General features: G+C 54.2%; 1 long non-coding RNA gene across 1 annotated transcript; it reads right to left on the bottom strand.

Annotated features, from left to right (window-relative positions):
* Positions 1 to 313: 313 nt before the first annotated feature.
* On the bottom strand, positions 314 to 4286 carry LOC147825453 (uncharacterized). Its single transcript, XR_015441071.1, has 2 exons — positions 3851 to 4286; positions 314 to 1323 (listed from the first exon to the last, which is right to left on the bottom strand). It is a non-coding gene; the product is annotated as an uncharacterized LOC147825453 (long non-coding RNA).
* Between the last annotated feature and the right edge of the window lie 2629 nt (positions 4287 to 6915).

Genomic DNA, 6915 nt, shown 5'->3' with positions numbered 1-6915 from the left:
TGGGGATCTCCAGCATCCTTGTGTGTTTATATTTTGGCACAGAAGTAGAAAGACATCATGTCCTTGGACCTTGGCACACACCAGCTGAGCAGGGCATTATATTCTGTCAGATACTGAATTACTTCACTGCACACACTCTCTCAACAGGGTCTCACTATGCAGCCCAGGCTGGCCTCAACCTTGACACAGTCCTCCTGCCTCAGCCTCCCAAATGCTGGGAGCATGGGTGTGACTCCCAGATCCGGCTTTCTCTTTCAACTTCATACACCCTTAGTTCCTGGGCTTTCCTTCTGTTATTGTAGTAAATATAGTCTTTTTTTGCTTAAATTCTTTTATTGGTACATTTTAGGTATACAATACATTTACATTTATCATTGGGTGCTTGTACCTGTGCATGATGCATCTTGGTTCTTATTTTTTCCCCATTCCCTGTCCTCCCTGCACCCCTCCACCCTTCCCTATTTACAAAGACTTTGTTTCCATTTTTTCCATTTCTCATTTTTCCTTTCCCTTACCCCTCCTACTTCCCCAACCCCTTTGGACCTTTTCTTCTTATTTCAAATTATCCATTATTCATTTTAAGCATTTTAATCCTTAATTACAGTTTCAGTTTCTCACACTAGAGAAACGATTCGGTATTTACACGTGTGTGTGTCCTATTTATTTCACTTAAGAGGATGGCCTCAATATGCATCCATTTAGCTATAAAATGCCTCTAGTTTCTCATTCCTTTGGCTGAGTAGTACTCCATTTTATAAAAAAACCCACATCTTCTTTATCTAGTTTCCAGTTGACGGGCACTTGGGCTGTTTCCAAGCTTTAGCTATTATGCACTGTGCCGCTATGAACATGGGTGTGCATATATCACTGTGGTAAGATTCTTTAATATGGTGTCTCTTTTCCTTTCACTTTTCCATAGCAGAATTAACTTGGCTGACCCTGTTAGAATGGGGCAGTGGTGCTGGGGACTGGGGACAGGACAGACTCGGGTTACCCAGTTACAATAAATGCAGTGGGTCCACCACAAGCCAAGCCGCGATGCGCCTCCTCAGTGCTGACATTTCCACTGCGGTTTGGGTTCGGCCTCATTCTCGCAGGGGCGGAGCTGACTGTTTCCTCAAGAGCTTCCTCTTCCTGCTTCTCGTTCACCAGCTCACCTGCAAGCAGCTTTGGGTTTTGCAAATGAGCTGAAGCTGTGTTGGCGAGGCGTGCGTGTGTGCACATCTGTGGATGGCGGTTTTGTGTGTTTTCATGTCAGCACGATTGGCTGGCAGAGGCCCCTCACTCCACAGTGATGCTGATTCTCTTCCCGGCCCACGCAGCCTGCAGGGTGTGAAGAAAAAAGCGACAGCAGTGAATAAAGGACCCACCGGGCCTGATCCACACCATGCGAGTGGCTGAAAGTGAAGCAGCATCCTTTTAAATGGTCCTAGGGTCAAAAAAGCCTCCAGGGAAATAAAAGTACATTAAAGGAAGTAAAAATAAAATGCAACAAACCACTCTGTGCTGTCACAGGCCAGAGCCACCCCGAGAAGAGCGTGCGGCTCGCACATGGCTGTCAGAGTCGGGGTCTCCACGGAAGCAACCCACGGCCCAGCGCACCGGAGTGGGAAGAACCTGGAGGAGAGCTCAGGAGGCCTGCACTGGCGCCTGGGTTCCAGTGACGACCGGCCGGGGGGCCGAGGGTCAGCCCCCCAACCCTCTGCACCCCAGCCTCCTCCTCTGCTGTGAGTGCTTCCCAGGGCTTTGGGAGCCACCAAGAACTAAGGCACATGAGCTGGCATGACGGTGACACAGTCCTGTGATTTCAGCACTATGGGAAGCTGAGGCAGGAGGATCATGTTTGAGCCCAGCCTGGGCAACTTAGTGACTTATGGTAGCAAAATTCTGTCTCAAAATTTAAAAAGAAGAAGGAGACGTTGAGGTCGTTACCATCCAGCATTTCCACTCCTGGCTTCCTTATCCTGAGAAACTGTACGGGACTCATGGCGTTGGAGACAACTTAGGTGTCTGTCCCTAGGGGAGCGGGAATTAAACACGGCACCTTCACACACGGCAAGACAAAGCTGCAACTGGAAATATGCTCACTGCATAGTTGTGACAATATAGTTATATATATTACATAGAATATATTGTGCTGAGTTAAAAATACTTGTATTGGCACTGTATTTCCGGCAGAGCGTCATTTATGTCAAGTAAACACACGCACCTGCCGGGTTTTAAAAAAAATACAAAGATTTCAATTTATTGGGATTTCAATTTAATTTTATTTATTTATTTATTCATTTTTTTTGTATTGATGGAAGTTTTATTTCAAATGTAGTAAATAGTCTTCAGTAGATGGGATGAAATAAAGATTGTTTTCCTCCTGCTCCCCAAGCCCCCAGCCATATGAAGTGGCTTTGGCTGTGGCTTTTTTCTCCCCCTCAAATACAGTCAACTCAGGGAAGGTAGTAAGTGCAGTGGGAAGGAGCACTTGATGGAATAGTAAAATGTAGGCGTGTATAACTTTTCAGTTTGGGAGGAAGGCCCTTACCATAATAAAAATAAAGCAAGGGAGGGAAAACAAATAAAAACAACAACAAACCAAACTCCTACTTCCAAGGCTCTCTAGACTGTTCCAAATGCTTATCCCTTGGTTTCCATCAGTACCTGGGAGGGAAAAATGGGCGTTTTGGTGCAAAGAACGGAGGCCCCGAGCCCCTAGCAAAAGGTAGCCTGGGTCTCTTTAAACTGTGGAATGGGTCTCTGCTGGGTTTGCAGTGCTGCCCGACCAGCAGGACTTTAAAAAGTCACCCCACCCCGAGTGACCCGGGCGCCCAGGCCGGCGTTGCCTGTGGATCCCGCCAGGCAGCCCAATCGGGAGGCATCCAGCCTCGGCTGCCTGAGCTGCAGGAGGGACAGGTCGGGCCGGCCGCGTGGGTCACCGGGCCTCTCGGGAGGCGCTGGGCCTGCAGCCGTGGTCCTGGGGAAGGGACAGAGGTCACGGAACCGTGAGCTGCACTCACGAGGCGGAGCGACCCGGATCCGGACGGCCCACTTCCTGGCCTGGGAAGGCGGGAGGCCCCGTCCCCCCGTCCGGCTAGCGTGCGTCTCCCGCTCGGGGCGCCCCAGCACCCTCGCTCAGACCCCGGCCCCGCCGCCACGGTGCCGCACGCACCTCCGGCCGGACGGGGTGGGCCTGGGGAATCACTGCCGTGCCGCCGGCGGGAGCCCCTGGGAACACTGTCTGGGCCGCGCCGGGCCTGGGGTCGGACTGCTCGCGGTGACCCACGCCTGGGCGCGCAGCGTCTGAGGACCGCGCACAGCGCCACCTGCTGGCGGGCCGGGCTGGGGCTGCGCTGCGGCCCGGGGCCTCGCGCCTCCAGGCCCCCGGAGCAGCCCGAGAGCCCCGAGTCACCCGGTCCCCGGCCGGGACTCCTGGCTCCCAGAGGCGGTCCCCTCTCCGGCCTGGAGGCCCCAGGGGTTGCCCGGTCGGGCTTGCGTCTCCGCGGTCCTCAGATTCTCCGCCAGAGCCCTGAAATTGTCTGTTGCCATTTGAGTAATAATATTTAAAAGAAAATTACTCGGCACATTCCTGAGGCTGGGACAGCCACCTGCGCCACAGGCCTGCCGTGCCTGCCCTTCTGACTAGGATCCTAAAGTCGCTCCCGGAAACAGTGTTAGGCGTGTCCCCAAATCAAAGAGACACAACCAGCGCGGACCAGGTGGGCGTTTATCTCATTTGATCTTCACCCAGCCTAGAAGATAGTCAGGCAAATACCATGTTTGTGTCGTATCTAGTGCAGCCCGCAGACCCGCTCCGAACTCAGCACTCAGTGGCTTAAAACCACCCCACTTTATTACTTACTCGTGATTTTCTGGGTTCGAAATCCAGGCGAGGCTCAGCTAGGAGTCACCTGCTGCACCCACCTGGCGGCCGGGCCCGGCTCCCAGGACATGAGGGATCACAGATCTGTCCCCGCAGGGTCCCCACGCGGCCTTTCCTTTCTCCGGGGCCCTCGACCTGCAGCTGCCCAGCCCGGCCTCCTTCCCAGCGGGCAACCGGCTTCCTGGAGGCCCTGGAAGTGAGAATGCCCAGGGTCAGCGCCCAGGTCACTCCAAGTCCGGGGAGGGCGCCGGAGCCCAGGTCTGTCATGCCCAGGACACACACACGGAGCCATTTTCGGAGAAGTCGCAGGGGCAGTGATTCCTCCGCTGCTGCTCTTCCCACCCCTCCCACACCAGGCAGAGCGGCCCGGGCTCTCCGCCCCTTGCTCCGGGGAATCCTCTAGGCCTCCCTGCAGTTCCCCATTTTGCCCGCCAGGGGGCGGTCGTCTCTTCCTAAAGGCCGAGTTCCTCCTCCCTGGTTGCCGGAAGTGAGGTGTCCTCAAATACAACCCCGCGCCAGATGAAGATTTAGCACGCGAAAGAGAACGTGAGCTCTCTTAGTGCGTGTAACACACTGATCACGCGTTGAAATGATACTTTAGGCACTGGACTGGAGATATTTTAAAATTTATTTCGTCTATTTATTCTTAGGGGTTTTTTTTCCAGTACTGGGGATCGAGCTCAGGGGATCGAATTTGAGCTTGCCAGGCAGGCCGGTGCCACTGAGCTACCTCCCCGGCTCTGTTCTTAGATTTTTAATGATGTAGTTACTTATAAGTTAAAATCCGCATACGTGGCTCACTTTGCACTTTAATCAGACAGTGCTGGTCCTGCGACTCTTCCCAAGCGCAAGCCCCAAGGTCACTGAAGAACCTTAGGGCTCCAAGGAACCCAGTCTGAAAACCATCAGCGTGATGGATGTGTGTGTCACACTCGGCTGCCTGTGCGGGGGGGGTGGGTGGGGGGAGGTGGCAGGTGACTCCGAGGATCAGTGGTGGGGAGCAAGGCCGGGATCCTGTGCCCTGACCCGAGCTGTGGCTCAGGGTCCAGCTGTGGCACATGTGGAGGCCTGGACACTGGGCCAGGTGAGGAGCACCGGCTTCCTGACTTGTTCCTCCCGTCTTGGAGCCAGAGCCAGGGGCAGCGAAGGGTCCCTGCCACCCTCCCGACCTCGGGTTTCCGGTCAGAGAAGCCATATCTGTCCAGGCCCCAGAGAGGCCAGGGGGGCTTGGGCAGTGCCACCTGTGCCTGAACCCCAGGGTCCCTGCTCTGGAGCTAGGCAGGGAACTGCACAGTCATGGGACAGAACCGCGCTCACTCACGTGGTCGGGAGTCACAGGACGCGGACTTCCCCACCCCGTTCTGCTGCAGCCCCTTGCATAACTCCTGCCCAGTGGCTGTGCATCTCTGAGGCTCCATTTGCCACTTGTGCCAGGGACATCTCCTACATAGACATTCAAGGGTGATCTCAACCCTTGGGGGCTTAAGAGACAAGCGTTTACTGTCTGCTCCAGTTTCTGCGGCCAGGAATTTGGGGTTGCTCAGAGGGTCTTCATGGCGGGGTGAGGTCCAGCTGTCCCCAGGCTGCAGTCACCAGAGGCATGGCCACCGTGGGGCCTCAGGTGCCTGTCTCAGGGGCCTTATGGGGGCGGTGCCAGCGTGCTTTGCCACGGGAGCCAGTTCTGCTCAGCGGGGACTGTAGGAAGGGCAATCACCAAAATGCAAACACGAGTTCTGGCCCTCTGCCCTGCTGGTGGGAGGGTGAACTCGGACAACCGCCGTGGAGCTCAGGATGGAGACGTTCAAAAACCAAACACAGAAATTCACCTTGACCCAGGTAGACGTCTCTGGGTTTCTTCCCAAAGGAGGTAAAGATATCATGTTACAGTGATCCATGTGTACAGCCTGCAGTTCACAATAGCTCCACTCTGGAGTCACCCAGATGCCCATCAACAGGCGAGTGGATAAAGGAAAAAGATGTATCTTATATATACGAGCCATAAAAAAGAGCCAGGTAGAGTGGCACATACCTATAACCCCAGCACTCGGAGACTGAGGCAGGAGGGTCGCCACAAGTTTGAGGCCAGCCTGGGCTACACAGTGAGTTGAAGGCCAGCCTGAACTACATAGCGAGACCCTGCTCAAAAAATAGATGAATTCAAGTCATTTGTAGACCATAATGTTAAGTGAAATAAGTCAGACTCAGAAGATTATTATATGGTTTCTCTTATTAGGAGAAACCTAAAATATAAATAAATGAAAGAGTAAGATAAAGGACAGATGGTAGGAAACAGAGAGCTAGGCTTTTTGGAGGTAAAGAGGGTCAGGGAAAGGGTGGAGGGGTGCTATATATAGAGAGAAATTGCCCACAGTGAGTGAATTATTATGCACCCCAAACAGACAAATAAAGCAGAAAATGAGATGTAACTGCACGGTCCTGTGTGACCCACCCTGGAACTGAGCTCTGTTGCTTCTGCGTCTCCTGCTTGTTTCCCTGACTTGAGGACAGGACTGTGGGACAGACAGACAGGGAGAAGCCACCCTGAGGTGGTGGTGGTTGCTGTCCGGCCCCCTGCTAGCAGAGTCGAAGTGAAGTGGCTCTGTCTGCACACTGCTGCAGGAAGGACGGCAGCCAGGGCACACTGCAGAGTCGGGGCAGCAGCTGCTGGAAACTGCTCTGGGGGCTGCTCTTGGCCGGGCCCTGAGCTCTCAGGGGTCCCCCAGAGGAGGTGGGAACGGCCAGCTGGGAACCTTCCTGGCTTGGCAGCTGCAGCCCTCTTGGCGGTTCCCACGTGAAGGGACAATGGGACACAGCTGGGACAGCACCTGCCATTGTGGCCATCACATATTGGTGCTCACCGGAGGCAAACAGGTGGGTCCCAGGCCCAGGAGTTCCAGGACGAAGTGGGCCCAGGTGGAGGTTGTGCACTAACGCTGGCTCTGAGGCTCAGGTGAGATTTCTCTTCATGACTCCACACAGCTGCTTAAATGTACAGGTCCCTTGCCACAGCCTCGAATGCCTCCCCAGGTAATCCCTTCAATAAA

The sequence above is a fragment of the Heterocephalus glaber genome, unplaced genomic scaffold, assembly GCF_053883595.1.
Source record: "Heterocephalus glaber isolate CG9 unplaced genomic scaffold, H.glaber_assembly_v1.0 deba00001504, whole genome shotgun sequence".
NCBI classification, from domain to species: domain Eukaryota; kingdom Metazoa; phylum Chordata; class Mammalia; order Rodentia; family Bathyergidae; genus Heterocephalus; species Heterocephalus glaber.
Note: the sequence above shows the minus strand (reverse complement) of the source record. Positions and strands in the feature narration are given on the sequence as shown.